General features: G+C 46.0%; 1 protein-coding gene and 1 long non-coding RNA gene across 9 annotated transcripts in view; one reads left to right on the forward strand and one right to left on the reverse strand.

The window, feature by feature from the left end:
- Positions 1-5,235, reverse strand: part of Ctcf (CCCTC-binding factor) — a 52,467-nt gene extending 47,232 nt beyond the window's left edge. For 3 of the 7 annotated variants that reach the window (XM_004843024.4, XM_021256847.2, XM_087216249.1), the window contains exon 1: positions 5,045-5,234. The gene's annotated coding sequence lies outside the window, so the exon portion shown is untranslated. Of the gene's footprint in view, positions 1-5,044 lie in introns of all 7 variants that reach the window. The other 4 variants (XM_021256849.2, XM_087216271.1, XM_021256848.2 and 1 more) reach the window with 3 other exon arrangements.
- Positions 4,289-15,543, forward strand: LOC106009246 (uncharacterized). Of its 2 annotated transcripts, XR_002394328.2 has the most exons (4): positions 4,289-4,493; positions 8,893-9,066; positions 11,369-11,466; positions 15,413-15,543. It is a non-coding gene; the product is annotated as an uncharacterized LOC106009246 (long non-coding RNA). The 2 variants fall into 2 exon arrangements; XR_015438778.1 differs by having other exon boundaries at positions 4,294-4,493; positions 11,369-15,543.
- Positions 15,544-17,366: the final 1,823 nt, after the last annotated feature.

Raw genomic sequence — 17,366 nt, forward strand, 5'->3', positions numbered from 1 at the left:
CACTTAGCCCACAAAACTAAGCTGAAGAGAAGTTTGGCCCTGGGAGTAATTTCTAACAAGTAGATTAATGCATTTACTCCAAGATACACTTTGGTATTACAGCCCTTATATTATCACAAGCATGATTCAAAAGAACAGAATTTTGGGCCGGGGATTTAGCTCAGTGGTTCCGACACCTGCCTCTCAAGCGCAAGGTCCCAAGTTCGATCCCTGGTACCAAAAAAAAAAAAAAGAACAGAATTTTAAACACCTACAAATTCTAAGAGTGATCTAAAGTGAGTAACAAGTTTCAAAAAAAAAACCAGGTCACTGGCATTGGGATATATGTATGTCAGCAGCAATCTATACTTTATGAAATGCCACATATCTACACTCAAATACTGAATCACTGAGAAAATACACACAGATGACAAGGCAGATAAGATAGGGAGTAGAAAAGTTTGAAGGTGTTCTAAAAAACAAATGTGGTATCATCAACTCTATATATCCAACTGAGAAGTAAGGCCTTCAAAGTTATATATTATTTTTTCTAAACCTATATTCTTTTCAAAGTGTTTTGTTGTTTGTAGTACTGGAGATCAAATCCAGGGCCTTTACATGGAACTACAACCCCAGTCACCCAACCTTTTTTGAGACAGGGTCTCTCTTGCTGAACTGCCAAAAAAAAGCTGGGTTTGAATTTGCAATAGAGTGCTAGGATTACAGGCATGAATCACCACACCTTACCCCAAATTTTAAATTATAACAAATTGTAGTTGTTTGAAAAAAAGATCTAGCTGGATGTGGTAGCACACGCCTGTAATCCCAGCACTCAGGAGGCTGAGGCAGAAGGATAGACACAAGTTTGAGGCCAGCCTAGGCTACATAGTGAGATCCTATCTCAAAAACTAAACCAAGGAGGGGGACCCCAAACCAAGGGCTGCGGATCTAGCTCAGTAGTGCTGCCACCTGCCTCGTAAGTGCAAGGTCTGGAGTTTGATCCCTGGTACCAAAAAAAAGTAATGAAGAAGGATCTAATTTTTGTTGTCGTTTATTGAGAGAAGGTCTACTACACAGTTCAGGCTGCCTTGAACTTCCTATGTAGCCCAGACTGTCCTCAAACTCATGGGGACCCTCCAGGCTCTTCTTCTAGAATGCTGGGATTATAGGTGTATGCCAACACATCCAGCTCAGAGGGATCTAATTTTGAGGGCTGTTTTCATGACAGGGTCTCACTACATAGCCCAGGATGGCCCTGAACTTGCAATCCTCCTGCCTCAGCCTCAGAGGCTAGGATTATAGGCAAGTACCACAATGCATGGCATAAAGGATTTAATTTTCTGCAAAACAGCCTCAAAGTCATCTGGAGCCAAGTCAAGCAAATAAGGTAGACAGATGATCTAGCTATGCTTCTGATTTTAAAAATGAGATGGAACTTATAGGGCTGGGGATTTAGCTCAGTGGTTTCACCGCCTGCTGCCCAAGCGCAAGGACCTGAGTTTGATCCCCAGTACCAAAAAAAAAAAAAAAAAAAGAGATGGAACTTATAAAATAGATGATGTGGAGCAACCATATGCCAGCAGCATCTTTCAAACAGTCTCCAGGGGTGACATTCTGGGAGAAGAACCACTGTACAGCCTGGTATAGTGGTGAATGTCTGTAATCTCAGCATTTAAGAGGCTGAGGCAGGAGGACTGCTGCAAGTTTGAGGACAGCCTGGGATACATAGTGAGTTCAAGGCCAGCCTGAATTAGAGCAAGACCCTGTCTCAAAAAACCTAAAAAACAAAAACAAAAAACCACGGTGCAAAGTTCTGCCATAAGACTTTTCCCTAGGGCCTTATCCACAGCTGGCCTCTGCCAAGGAACTCCACAAGCTACTCAGAGAAGCCTCAGGTGGGTGCCCTCATTTCTCAATATCCTTTAACGACAAAAATCCTAAAGCTCTGAAAATTTGAGGGCATCTTTTTTTCCTTTTTTAATACATCTTAAGGATAATTTGCATTATGTAAATTTTCTTATGTAGATTGAATGGGTTAAGGATAACTTTTATAACTATTCTTAAATAAGCAGCATTATGTAGGCAAACATTCCCCCACCCCCAGTACTGGGGATCAAACTTAGGACCTTGTGCTTCAGAGGCAGGCATGGGATAGGCAAACATTCTTACAATCTTCTTCATACTTTTTTTTTTTTGGTACCAGGGATCGAACTTGGGACCTTGCGCTTTTGAGGCAGGCAGCAGAACCACTGAGTTAAATCCCCGGCCTTCTTCTTCATACTTTTAAGTAAGTAACTTTTAGTAAGTTACCTTATCATTTCATTCTCAATTTATTTTCCCTATACTCCAATAAAAACAAAGTATGATCCCTGGCATCCAAGAATATCAAAGGAAAACAAAAAATCAAAGGACAGTGGGGACAAAGTTTTTACTATTAAAACAAGCATAAATGAGCCAGGCATGAGGCTATGTGCTGTAATTCCAGCACCCTTAGAGGGTAAGGCAGGAGGATGGTAAGCCTGAGCCTAGCCTGGGCAAATTGAAAATAAAGGGTTGTGGATGCAGCTCAGTACAAGCTCTGGGTTCATTCCCCAGTACGACAAAAACAAAAATGATGTGTAAGACCAAGAAGCAGAAGGGCCAAGGATTTAGCAAGTGCAAGGTCATGAGTTCGATCCCCAGTACAGAAAGAAGAAAAAAAAAAAGTAGATGAGCACGCACAGAACAACTGATTCAAAAAGTATAGTCAGTGGAATACAATGTTAACCTGGGGAAACAAGCTTTAGTTCTGGCTCAATTACAAATCTGCTGCATTTTAAATTTTGTGAAGTTTATTTTAATAAATGTTTACTACTTTTCATCCACAATTTTGAAAGAAAAACTGAAAACAAAAATACAACAAATTACACAAATGGACAAACATATAATTAAAGGTGTTTCTATTCCCAGCCTGATACTCCATCAGTACTTCATTTAGTTACTTTGTGCAGTTTTACTAGGGAGAAAGGAAAGCAGGTACATTTTGTTGGGTTCAAAAAGCGGATGTTGAAAAAACTTGCATATGGAGACAGATGGCTATGAGAACCTACAGATTGAGATTACATATAGTCGAAAAAAAAAAAAGATTACATATAGTCTACCCAACAAGTCTGCTTATCACCAGCATATTTTAATTTCTTCATAAATACAAAACACCTAACCTTCCATAAAATATGTCAATCCAACCAGGCATGGTGGGGCATGCCTGTAATCCCAGTACTCTGGAAGGCTGAGGCAGGAGAATCTCAGGTTAAAGCCCACACTGAGCAATTTAATAACTTAGCAAGACCGTCTCAAAACTTTAAAAAAGTCAATGCAGCGGGCTGGGTGCTCAGTGGTTCCAGCACCTGCCTCAAAAGTAAAAGGTCCTGAGTTCGATCCCCGGTACGAAAAAAAATTTTTTTTAAGTCAATGCAGACTTTTTTTTTTTTTAATCTCCTAAGGAATTCAAGTTGATACATCAACTGTTCCAAGTTGCTACACTAATGTGCTAGAATATCTGAGGACAAAACAAAACTAGTAATTAATCATGCAAGAAGACTTAACGAATGAGTAAAATTAAATATGTGCCGTTTTAACTTTTTCTGCCTGCGAGGGATATGAATTTTAACTTTCTCAGTTGATGTAGACTTGAAGTATTAAGAGTCAGTATGTAAATGTTTATTTAATGCTGAACTCAGGGATACAGGAAGTCAGCTACTAAAGAGCAGTTACTTTAGGCACAGATATTTATAAACCATCTGCAGCGAGTGACCCAGGATTCAATTACAACATCAACCCTCACATTTCAGCGTATGGGCAAATTACCAGTCGAGTCAAGAATAAATTCATTCTGCCCTACTGGCGCTTTAGATTGGATTGCACAATCCCGGGGGCTGAAATGCCTTTCCTTAGCCCTAGAGCATCAGGTACTAAATGGTGTATGAAGTTAGCTAGCGTTGGGACATTTTAAAGTGGGAGGGAAACTCAAGGATGGCCTGAACCAGCGTAGACAGCCCATACTCTCGAATTCAGGAGTTTGTCACTTCACTTGAAATCGGGGTGAAAATAAGTTTCAGTCCCTTTGAGATCGCTGAGCACATAAAGTCAGGCTGCTACCACACACTCCAAAGAGCTGGGAGAGTCTAAGCCTGACAGAAAAATTACACGGTGCCGAATTCAGGTCTTTTCCGCTCACCGCGGGGGTCCGGCCCCAGTAGGGTCCGGACGCGGAACCCTGGTGTGTTTAGGGGCGCAGCGAGGCCCGGCGGGGGCGGCGAGCGCGCTTCCCCCCGCCCGCTCGGGCGGCGCAGAGGCGCGAGCAGCTCAGCCAGCCTTGCAGAGGGAGCTCTCGGCAACTCTGGGGTCCCTCTGCTCGCAGCCGCAGCAGCGCCGCCTGCGCCACTCGGCGGAGACGGAGACCAGCGGCGGCGACGCGCGGACTAGGAGCAACCGCCGAGTAGCTGAGTGGCTGGGGACGCACACAGGGCGGCCGGGTAGGTTCCGGGACCGATCGGGCTGGAGGATAGGCAGCCCGAGACGCGTCCTCTGGGATCCGACACCCATAGGACGCTGGGAACCGGCAGGGCGCGCGGTGGCAGAGGATCTGGGTTCTTCAGCGAGGCAGGCGCTGAAGCCAGGGCGCGGAGATCAAGCCCCAACCCGGGCCACTCGCCGCGGGAGGGGCGGAGGGCAGAGGGCGGGCCGCGGCCGGGTAAGCAGCCGGGCCAAGAGCCGGCCTCGAGGGCAGAGACAAAGGAAGGAAAATGGAGTCTCCGGGCGCGCGGGCCTCTATCGTCGCAGCCACTGCCGCCCGAGGCCTAGCATGCAAGCAGAAGGAAGGCCTAGAGGGCGGGCGTGGAGGGGGGGAGCCGGGCCGCGACAGCGGCGGGCAATGGCGGCGGCCGCGCCGCAGCAGGGACGGTAGAGGGAGACAAACACCCCCCGGCGGCGGCGCTGGCGCCGGGCAGCCAGCGCCGACCGGAGCGGCCCCATCGTGACACCTAGAGGCGGCCCGCGAAACCTCCTCCACCCCGGGCCCCCTTACCTCCGCGCCACACCCCCCGCGGCGCCCGCTCCGCCGCCGCTCCACCGCTCCGGCCACCCGGCGTCCCCGGCTAGCTCCGCGCGCCTGCACCGGCTACCGCTACCGCCGCTACCGCCAAAGAAGCAGCTCCGCGCACGGTTTAATCGCTCCACAGGCTCGGACACAAAATGGCGGCGGAGCGGTGCAGTGCGCCTGCGTCGGCGCTGCCGGGGCCGCGGGTGCTGATAAGGGAAGGAACGGGTAGGGGGGGGCGGCCGGGCGGCGAGTAGAGGGCGGGGGAGGAAAGGTGAGGGGAGGGGTTGGCGCAGGGCAGCATGGGAGGCAGCCCCAGGCGCCAACTTTCAAAAGCGGGCGCGATGGCGTCACGGGACGCGCCTCGAGTCGCGTAGTCACGCCGCACGCGCCCTCCCCCGATCGCGCGTGGGCTCTGCCGGCGCCTTGGCTTGCGGGCTTCCTTTGGGTGGGGCTTTCTGGGCGGAGGCTGCCACCTCCTGGCGCTCTCGGATCCTGTCCTCCTTGACCGGGTTTGCCAGTGGCTCACTCAGACCCACTAAACCTTACAGGTTTACAGGGTCGGGGGAATAAGGGTGGCAAGAGGAAGTCGCGCGGAGCACAGCCGTGGACCTGAGGTGACTCCTGGGGCCAGCTCCTCCCAGTCTCCGCCCCAGCTGGGCCTGACCCGCCCTCCAAACTCGGCCGGCCAAAGAGTAAGGCCCGGCCGGTTCCAGCGCCCTCCCAATTCCTTGAACACAGTCTGGCGCGAAAGAGCGATGGCAAGAAGAGCTGTACTTGTCTAGTAATTTTTCGATGATCTCTCTACTCTAGAACAGGGCTTCTTCCTAAAACCGGGTGGGGTGGGACGAATGCTTCCTTTGGGTGTCCGCATGCCGCCTCAGCCCTGAGAGCCGGAGGAAGGCTAAACTTCATGCTTTTACACGATCACGGGAGTCATTTTTTGCAGAAAGGATTTTCTGTATTTGTCTTGGCGTAATTCTGTTATTTTAAAACGTGATTTCTCGTCTTTTCCCGAGAGCTGTTAAATTCTCTATGGGGTGGAGTCCTTCAAGCCCCTCCTCTCGAGGTGTCTGCGGACCCTGCCTAACCAGCTGTAAAATTAATTGAAGCTGATTGCGATGTGTTGGTGGCTTGGAGAGTAGAACCTTTTAGTACTTAAGGGAATGCGGCTGAAAACTTCCAATTCTCTTGCTTTAGATATCGCGGATAATGAATGCACCTAGTGTCAAGGAAGTGGCTTCTGTTCCATTCAGAGGATTTCTCTGTTGTTAAAATGCTGGCCCAATGTTGACACAGTTTCCTCCCCTAAGGCATCAGAAATCTGGATTTTTAAAAATGTAAAACCTTCAGCTTTTTAAGATGTTGAACCACCACCACCACCCCTTTGCTGGAAAATTGAACCTTGCACACTAGGCAAGCACTTTACTGTTGAGCCACATCCCAAGCCCTCTAAATCAGGTGGGAGTTTTTTGTTTTGTTTTTTGGTACCGGGGATCAAACTCGGGTCCTTGCGCTTGCGAGGCAGGCGGCGGAACCACTGAGCTAAATCCCCGGCCCCTAAGTCAGATGTTTTTAAACATAATAAGCTGATTCAACTGCAAGTGAAGTCTGCCAGTTTATTACCCTTGACTTGAAAGAAAGAGAAGAGAGATTCCAAGACCAAGTTCTGGAGCATTCCAACATTAAGGAGGCAGAGAGGGAGCCCCCAGGAGGACAGAAGGAAATTGTTGAGTTGAGGAATCTGAGGGCAGAGAAGATGACAGCTAGGAGAGACATCAGCTGTCTTGTGCTGCTGAGTGTTCTAGTGATCTTGGGCCAGAGGCATGACTATTGAATTGGTTACCTGGAGAATGTCATTGATGACCTTAGACCTATTCATGTGAGTCAGTTAGGAATGTTGACTGGAATGGGTTGTGAAGTGAACAGGAAACAGGGAATAGAGACAGCACATGTAGGCATCTTTTGCTGTGAAGGATGTAGAGAAATTTGGGGATGCATGTAGAAGGATGTGAAGTCAAGGGAGGAGGTTTTTTGGTTTTGTTTTTTTGTAGTGCTGGGGATGGAACCCAAGGCCTTGCACATGTCAGGAAAGAACTACCACTGAGCTACATCCTCAGCCCAGGAGAGATGTTTCTAAGATGGTAGGGTTTATGTGTCTTTGGGAGTGATAGATATAGTGGGGACAAAAGGTGGGTGATACAGGAGAGAGAAGCATTTGACCTACAGAGGAGTAAAATCCATGGGAGGATCTAAGGAAATAGGAGGGATTGACAGGTAGAGACAAGGATGCTTCTACTGATAGTAGAGCCAATAAAGGTGAAGACAAAAGTAAATGCAGAGGAGAGAGAAAGTAAGGCTTTAGTAGGACTGCCTTGGTAGCATTAGGGGCACATTTTAAGTTTAAAGTTAAACCAGATGGCCCAGTGTATGGCTTTTCCCCAGCAATATTCAGCTGTTTATGTACAAACAAAGAAAAAAATAGTTTGGTTTCTCAAAACCAGGATCCAAGTTTCTTTACCCCCAATCCTAGTAACTAACCTTAGATTAGCTATTCTAGAAATGTGTACATTTGAAAAATTTACACATGAGCCCTCTTTCTAGAAGTCAAATTATCCCATCTCTTATGTACACTTTGGGATTCGAGCATAAAGAAAAGATTTAGAGAGGAAAATTACCAAACAGATACCTCTGAGATATTTGCATTTTATATTTTCTTTGCTAAGGATACTAAAGTTTGGAATTTAGATACTAGAAACAGTAATAATGCAGATTTGCACTGAAGCCTTTAGCTTCTGGGCTGGGGACATGTCTCAGTGGTAGAGTCTTTCCCTAGCATGCTCAAAGGTCTCTGTTCAATCCCTAGCACCTCAAATAAAAATAAATCTTTGGCTTCTTTTTTCTTTCACCTTTCTCTAGGATTTTACCTCATATTATTTTAAGTGTGTGCTGCAAGAGCCAGGTGTGGTAGTGTGTTCCTCTAATCCTAGCACTCGGGAGGCTGAGGCAGGAGGATCACTGAGAGTTCAAGACCAGCCTGGGCTACATAGTGAGACCCTATCTCAATAAATAAAAACAAAAAAGCAAACAAAAAAAAGTAAGCTGTAAGAATATCTACTATGGCTTTAATGGAGCCACATACATGGTAGTATATTTGAAGAGTAAAATACCTCAACTATTTTTACAACCATATATTACATTAACTATATTTACAACTACATGACCTCTGAGGCATCAGAGCAATCAATAATAGGGCCACTGTGTTTGCTCTTGCATACACATTGTAGGGTGTACTTCTTTTCCTCCTTTTACTTGGCCCAAACTTGCTCTGCAGAGCCTGTTTTCCTACCTTTAATAAAACTTTGCTACCGTTAAATAAAAAAAGAAGAAATCAGGGCCGGGGATTTAGCTCAGTGGTTTCGACGCCTGCTGCATAAGCGCAAGGACCGGAGTTCAATCCCTGGTACAGAAAAAAAAAAGAAGAAATCAATAATGGAGTCCAAGTGGCTTGGAGCTTGTTTTCTGAAGACAGGGATCCTATGTGCTGCTCTGACAGAGGGCTAAGAAAATGCTGAAAGTCACAGGGAAGAGCTGGGTGTGGAGGCACACTCCTATTATCCCACCAGTCTGGGAGGCTGAGGCAAGAGGATTACAAATCAAGCCCACCTTAGGCAATTTAGTGAGACTCAGTCTCAAAAAACTAACAAGGCTCTGGAGATGTACCTCAGTGCAAAAGCCCTAGGGATTTTGTTTTTTTTATTTGGGGGGGGGGGTTATTTTTTAAAGAAAATAAAAATTACTAGAAGGAACAAATGAACGTTTTCTTTTCTTTATAGGAAATCCTGATGTGTCCTCCTTTGTGGAATCAACTCCCAAGATCAAGAAATGGAAAGCCAAAAAAAGAAAGAAATGGAAAGCCAAACCAAAAAGATAGGATATTTCAGGCTGGAAAGAAATATGTGGAAGCTGGATGTGGCGGTGCACCCCTGTAATCCCAGCATTTTGGGAGGGTGAGCCAAGGGGATAGCAAATTCAAGCCTAGTCTGGGTAACTTAGTGATTTAGCAAGACCCTGTCTTTTTTTTTTTTTTGGTACCGGGGATTGAACTCAGAACCTTGCGTTTGTGAGGCAGGTGCAGCACCACTGAGCTAAATCCCTGGCCCAAGACCTTGTTTTTTTTTTTTTTAAAAAAAAGGTAGATCAGTGTGAAGGCCCTGGATTCAATCCCCAGAACTACCAAAAAAAAGAAAAAAATCTGGGCATGGTGGCACAGCCTGTAAACCCAGCACCGGAGAAGCTGAGGCAGGAAGATGGCTTTGACTTCAAGGCCAGCCTGGGCTACATAGTGAACTCAAAAGCCGGGTGTGGTGGCACACGCCTATTATCCTAGCACTCGGGAGGCTGAGGCAGGTAGATCACTGTGAGTTCCAGACCACCCTCAATTACATAGTAAGTTCAAACCCAGCCTGAAGTACATAACAAGACCCTGTCTCAATAAAATAAAAAATAAAATAAAATGGAGGAAAATGTAAGTGGAACTCCTGGCATAGGTCTAAGTACCAGTACTCATACAATAAATATGAACTGTTGTTATTCTTTCATTATATATTTCCTGTTACCCACCCTTACTCCTAAATGCAATTTAATCTTTCTAGATTTATTAATAGAATCAGTTGTTTCTGACCAAGTTTTCCCTGGCCTTGGAGTCATTCTTTCTGGGAAACACATACTTTGTACAGTGATTCTCAGAGCAGTTCTATTTCCAAGTTCTTCCTAGGATCCCTTTTTTTCAGTTTTTTGTTTTTGTTTTTTGGGGTTTTTTTGGTACCAGGGATCGAACTCGGGTCCTTCCGCTTGCGAGGCAGGCGGCGGAACCACTGAGCTAAATCCCCGGCCCTGATCCCTTTTTTTCCCCTATAAAGTTTGCTGTAATGGTGATCATTTGCGTGCTTTTAAAAATCTTTTAAGCCAGAGAATCTGCTATTGTGTTGATTTTCTAGGTAACAATGGACAAGAATCTTCACTTTGATATAAGGCCTAAAGTTACACATGAACCCTCTTGTTGTTTCAGTACCTATTGAAGATGTGTGACAAGTGATCCAGTTCAGCAAAAAAAATTTTTTTTGCAGAGCTGAGGATTGAACCCAGGAAAAGCATTCTACCTTTCCATTATATCCCTACCCCTCCTTCAGCAAATATTTATTGAGTACCTCTTGTGTATAGCAGCCTATTTTAGTTGCTGGAGATTTAGAGATGATTTAAAATAAAAAGGGCCGGGGATTTAGCTCAGTGGTTCCACCACCTGCCTCGCAAGCGCAAGGTCCCGAGTTCAATCCCCAGTACCCAAAAATAAAAAATAAAATAAATAAGCTGGGCATGGTGGCAAATGCCTATAATCCCAGCACTCAGGAGGCTGAGGCAGGAGGCTTGCCACAAATTCCAAGCCAGCCTGGGCTACATAGTTCTAGGCCAGCCTGAACTATATAGCAAAACCCTATCTCAAAAAAAAAAAAAAAAAAAAAATCCAGAAAAAATAAATAATTATTTCAATAGCTTTTATAACAGGAAGAAATGAATTTACAGAAAAACAAGCAAATCATTCTCCAGTATTATCTCATTTCAGCTAATCTAAAGTACAGTATTACTAAGAATTGAGAGCCAGGCATGCCAGCACACACCTGTGGGAGGGTGGGGCAGGAGGGTCGCCAGGAGTTCAAGGCCAGTCTGGGCTACATAGCAAGACCCTGTGTTTAAAAAAAAAAAAAATTAATGATAAGACAAAGATATTGAAGTGAAGAGCCAAGATCAAGGGTATAAAAGTACACAAGAACATTGGAGGACAGTAAGTCATCCCACATCATTGGGCTATAGGTAGAGTTAATAATGCTAAGCCTCATAAAACATTTGGAAAGATTTCAGTGTCTACTGACATCAACTCCCAAGACCAGCCACTTTCTTTTCATTTTTTTTGTTTGTTTGTTTGTTTATGAGACAGGGTCTGACTTTGTAGTTCAGGCTGGCCTTTAATTTACTATGTAGCCCAGGCTAGCCTCAACCTCTCAGCCTCCTGGGTGCTGAGATCGCAGACAAGCGCCACCATGCCTGTCAGACCAGCCAGTTTCTCCTAACATTTTTTTTTCTCCCACCAGTATGGGGATCAAACTCAGTACCTTGAGCTTGCCAGGCAGGTGCGGCACCACTGAGCTACATCCCCAGCCCTCCTCTAACAATTTTTAAAAAGACTTACACATTATCTCCTGTCCAGACCACAGGAATATTTTTCCTTACTGTATTAATGCCTGCTTTTTTCAGAATCCTGTGAAAGCCATATTTGTCTTTGATCTCAGCTCAAGTGACTCCTCTCTGAAGTTTGAAAGACTTCACCTAGCCCTACATCCCATGCTTGAGAAGTAGGTTAATTTTGTTCTCTGTGCTCTTATCTGTATTTTCCAAGTATACATCAATCATCCTTCAGTAATCTTTCTCATCTGTACATTTTCATTTTGAAAAATACCATCACGTCTGCCTTTTCAAATGATACCGCTCTATTTTTTTTTTTTTTTTTTTTTTGTACTGGGGATTGAACTCGGGATCTTGCACTTTCCAGGCAGGTGGCGGCACAACTGAGCTAAATCCCCGGCCCTATAGCTCTATTTGATAAGCCAGTTTTATCCTAAATTCAAGAAATGACTGGCCAGGGATTTAGCTCAGTGGTTCCTCTGCCTTCCTTGAAAATGAAAGGTCTCAAGTTTGATCCCCGGTACCAAAAAAAAAAAAAAAAACCAAGCAAAAAAATGAGCCTGTGCGTGATGGTGAACATCTGTAATCCCAGCACTTGGGAAGCTGAGGCAGGAGGATTGCTGCAAGTTTGAGGACAGCCTGTGCCACATAGTGAGTTGAAGGTCATCCTGGACTATATAGTTCCTGTCTCAAAAAAAAAAAAATGAAATGACTTGCTTGGGGTCTTCCTCAGCTTCTTGAGTACATGAATATTCAGATCTTTAATCCTTCCACCCACTCAGTGCTGAGATTATAGGTCTCTACCACCACATCTTGTTTAGCATTTCTGTTTTTATAGCAATCCTCAGGAGCTGATGCTTCAGTTTTGAGGCTGCCTTGGAAAGGTCTCTCAGGTGTGCTCTGGGCCTCCCTATTCCCTGACCTCTCCCATTTTTTTTAGTTTGTTGGCTTGTTTTGAGATGGCATCTCAGTAGTCCCCAAATTGCCCAGAATGGGCTCAAACTTTCGATCCTCCTGCCTCAGTCTCCCAGAGTGCTGGGGTTACAGGCATGCACCACCACACTTTTTTTTTTATGGTATTGGGAATTGAACTTGGGAGCTTGGGCTTGGGAGACAGACTTGGTGCCGCTGAGCTACATCCCCAGCCCACCACACTTTTTTTTTAATGCTTGTTGAGGATTGAACCCAGGATGCCTCATGCATGACAAGTACATTCTCTACCATTGAACTACACCCTCCCTCCTTCACTTCTCCAAATTTTCTGTGATCTGTTTAAGGGAAGAAAGGATTTTGCCCCTAAACCAAGATGGACAATACTGCTTCAACCCAAAGGAAAAGCTTTATTGTGGAAATTTCAGGCAATTTGGGCAGGCAGGTAGCAGAGGTATTAATCTGTAAGTATGTCCTGAGTAACCGCTCAGAACTCAGGTTTGTGCTGCAGGCCTAACAGAGATTGATGCTCGTAAGGGGTGTGTTTTGAGTTTCCAGGCTTTTGCTGCATTTGAACATATGGTACTTTCCTGCTCAAAATGTCTTAGGATTGCTTTTGAGATAAGAGTTGGAGAATTGGATACAGGGAGCCCAGAGCTAGACAAATTTTAGAGGTACTCATGAAAAGACATGTCATAACCACTTACTGTGTTTCTGGCTTTGTCTTCAGGGGATAAGGGAGATGCAGACTGATCAAATAGAGAATTGCCTGGCCCCATGCCAGACCTGGTGAATTTAAACCTCCACAGAAGTTCTCAAGTCAATCTTAGAACCGAGTATGTTGGAAAGACCTAACCTGATTTCATTTACAAGAAATATCCAGACTAGGGAAACCTATAGAGACAGAAAATACATTAATAGTTACCTAGATTAGGGGGTGGACCCTGGCAACGATAGCTAAGTGGTGCAGGGTTATCTTTTTGGGTTGGTTAAAATAGTCTAAAATTTGTGGTTGATGAAAAGATTAGCATTAAAAAGAAACCATGTGGCTGGGGATTTAGCTCAGTGGTTCCAGTGCCTGCCTCGAAAGCGCAAAGACCCGAGTTCGATCCCCAGTACCAAAAAAAAAAAAAAGCCATGTAAAAAATAAATTAAAATAGTCTAAACTTGTGCAACTCTGAGTATAGTAGAGGCTATTAAATTGTACACATTATATGGTTGAATTACATGGTATGTGGATTCATGGTATGTTAAAAACCAGGCAGGCATGGTAGCACATTTCTATAGTCCTAGCATTTGGGAGGCTGAGGCAGGAGGATTGCTGCAAGATTGAGGCCAACTTGAACTACATAGCAAGACTCTGTCACAATAAATAAATAAATAGGCAGTTGTAATGGGGTATGATTATTATACCAGGGCAAATGCAGGTCCAACTTCTAAAACAATGTGTGATGACTAAGGGCTGTCTGCTAAGCTGGCATGAGCATGGCAACAGCCAACTATGGCGGGAGTGGTACCAAGCTCTGGGTGAGTGAGCCCAGTCAGTGGTTCAGGGAGGCTCCAGTATAGAGTGAGAAATTAGAAATGAAGCAAGAGAGGTGAATAAACTCTAAACAGCTTTGTGAGCCAGGTGAAATGGGCTGGGTTTTTGCTGCAGAGAAAGAGGACCTGTGATGGTAGATTTATCTTTTAGTCATCACTCTGTGTCATGGAGAATAGACCAAACAGGCAAGACCAGAGGCTGGAAGCCTGTATAAAGGCAACTTTAATGTCCAAGTGAGAGGGTAACATGTCCCAAACCTGAGTACTGCCAATGGGGGTAAATAGAAGTAGATGAAGTTTAGAAATGTTTAGTGCATTTAATTGAGAGGGTTCTGATGACCAGGTGAGGCGGCAGAGGAAAGAGTCAAGGATGTTGCCCAGCTGTATGGCTTGGATACTGAGATAGTGATCCAAGAGCCCTAGAGAAGAAACAGGTTTTGAGAAGATGTTAAATTTGATTTTGAGCATGTTGAATTTGATGTTAAAAAGGAAGTGTTCAGTGTTCAACCAAGTGTGGTGGTGCACACCTGTAATCCCAGCACTTGGGAGGCTGAGGCAGGAGGTTCACCATGAGTTCGAGACCAGCCTTGGCTACATAGTGAGTCCACTGCCAGCCTGAACTATATAGCAAGATTGTCTAAAAAACAAAAAAACAAGCTGGGCATGATGGCACACCTGTAATCCCAGTACTCAGGAGCCTGTGGCAGTAGAACCACCATGAGTTTGAGGCCAACCTGAGCTACATGTTGTGCTCAAGGCCAGCCTGAACTATGAAGCAAGACTCTGTCTCAAAAAAAAAAAAAAAAAAGTGAGAGCCATGTGCATGTTTGACATCCAGCTTCACATGTAAATGGAAGCCAGAGGTAGTACCAGGAGTGTGTTCTATCAGGAGAGCAAGAAAGGGGGCCTGGGATTTAGCTCAGTGGCACCACTCCTGCCTCACAAGTGCAAAGTCCTGAGTTCGATCCCCAGTACCCCCCCCAGAAAAAAAGAGAGCAAGAAAGGGCCTAAAGTGGAACCCTGTGGAGTAACATTTAAAGGGACACCTGATGAAGAGGTCATAAAGAAATTCAGAGGAGATAGCTGGAAACATAGATGTTAGCCATAGCAGTTGAGCTGCTGTTAGTCATCATTTATCAAGTGTCCATATAGCTTGAGTATATGGCAAGTTCAGAGACAATAGACTTGACCTTTGATATCAAACAGACTAGTGGCTTTCACGAGATCACAGCCTCCTGGACCACAAGGCTCCCTTCTTGCAGGCCAATGACAGTCTTATTTTCTCAATGATAGATTGTGCTTCCTTGGTTTCTATGAGGCATTGGAGTCTTTCCAAGCTTACCCTCATGTATCATCCAGGCCCAGAAAACCCAGGTCCAGCAGCCCAAGAGCCTTTTGTCCATGGGGGATGGATGGCCTGAACAGGACATTCCAGGGTTATCTGTAGGATAGAAGGGAGGGAACATGACATATGCCTGGGGTTCAGCAAGTGGTACCCACACAACAGGCACAGAAACACACAAGTAAGGCACCCCCGCTCTGTGGGCGAGACAAAGAAGCAGTCCTTTTCCCACATGCCAGCCCATCTGCTTCTTTGCCTTCACAAACATGTCCTTTTTTCTTTCTTTTTTTGGTTCTCTACAGCTTTGAGTACATGAGGAAGAAGAGTGGGAAACGAGGAAAAATAAGGTTGGAAGAGGGCAGGAGGAAAGGAGGGGCGTAAAGGCAGGCTTCACCTACAACCAACACAATAAATTCTATCCTACATCAACTCAGCCTGGCCTCTGTTTTTTGTTTTTTCTTTTTTTGCAATGCATCCATAACAGTTTCCTTTGGGGAGAGTCAGTCCTGAAGATGATGGTCAAGGCATGGCTGTGGACTCAGGTGATGGGGCACCTCTCAGTGTGTCACAGGCCTTGGGGGCCCATGTCCACCTGTCCCCTCACTGAGGCAGGTACAGGCATAGGATAGCAGGGCACAGGCTTTCTCTGCCCTGGTATCCGTTACTCCCAGGGCATCAGGCTTCCAGTTGTTCTGAGTCTGAGAAACAAGTGTCTCCCCATCCTGTGTGACAGCAGGGCAGGAGGTGGCGGGAAGAGCTTTGGACAGCTTCGCCTGTGTAAAGACCTGTGGGAGACACCTGTGGGGTTGAAGGTACCAGGGGAGGTGGGAGGACAAATGTTCTCCCTATCTTCTACTATCTCACGACTGGAGCCTGGGCAAAGGAGAGAAAATAGCCTGACTACAAGTCACAGATGGAGAGGGGTCAAGTGGTTGTCCTAGAGTTGATTTATGCTGCTCTGATGCAGAAAGTCTTAAAGGGCAAAGGCTTGAGGGTCTATTCCCTTTTGCCCTGGTCTGATAGTTCACCTTACTGTGCTCACAGGACCCACCTTGACTTTCACACGCACCCTCCACTAAAGCTGAATACTCAGCTTAGGTCTCAGGACCCTCCTTGTAGAGTACAGTCAGGAATTCTTTTCCTTCCCAGCATTGGAAACCAGAGGTTTTCAGTGACATTCCCATTTGACCCCTGGCTGGGAAGATTTTTTTATCCTCTATTTCATGTCCAGACCCTTCCCTGTTCTGTGGGTTGAGCCATGAGCTTGTGGTAGCTCTCACCCCATCTGCACTTTCCCAGGACCTGGTCAGCCAGTATTTGCTTCCTCTTTCCCCACCCACCACCACCCATAGTCCTGCCTCACTTAGTGGGCCTTTTGTGGGGTTTCAGGCCTGAGAGCCTCTTGGTGGTTCTGGAACTGCAATCCACCTGCAAGGGCCCAGAGGGCAAAGCTGTGACCAATTACAGGCATTGGCTTGGTCTCTCTCACTTGATCACCTTATCTACCCCGTCACCCCAGCTGACCACCCAAAAAGCTGAACTGCACTGTCCCACCCTTCATAGTTAAAGAGCACAGGGCTGTGCCAGTGTGTGAGTGCTATCTGCCTCCCCTCACCCGTCTGCCTGCCACCACCCGTGAGCCACCTGCATCCAAACACAGGTGTTTCCTGTGCTCCTTCCTGTTGCCCGTTTTTTTCAAAGTGGTTTCCCCAGCAGGTGGTTGAGGCCCCAGCCAAACAAACCTCTTCATACAGTTCTAAAGCACTGGGGGTAGGGCTCCCCAGGGATCTAGGTCACATCCCCACCTCCACCTTGTGACTGTTGGCACCTCCTTGGGTCTTCCGGAGTGTGGGCTCACATACATTCCCCGTGACACCTCTGTGCACATGCTGTTACACTGCTGTTGTTACAATTACAGACACTGGGACACCAGAGTGGGCTTAGGGGATGGGAGGGTGCCACCCATGCACTGCCTCTCTTGTCCCTTGTTGGTGGATAAGGGAAATTCTGAAGGAAGAAGGATGAGGGTCTATTTCTCTAGCTGTGGGCACGAGCTTCCCTCAGGCTCTCCTTGGAACAAGTCTCACCCCACACACAAGTTCCACTCTCAGGACTTTTTTTTTTGTTTTGGTACTAGGGATCGAACTCAGGACCTCACGCTTGTGAGGCAGGCGAGGTGCCACTGAGCTAAATCCCCAGCCCTCCCTCAAGGCTCTTAACCTCCTGGGTTAACGAATTACTGTGCCAGGCAGCTCT

This window comes from Heterocephalus glaber, unplaced genomic scaffold, assembly GCF_053883595.1.
Source record: "Heterocephalus glaber isolate CG9 unplaced genomic scaffold, H.glaber_assembly_v1.0 deba00000071, whole genome shotgun sequence".
Lineage (NCBI taxonomy): Eukaryota > Metazoa > Chordata > Mammalia > Rodentia > Bathyergidae > Heterocephalus > Heterocephalus glaber.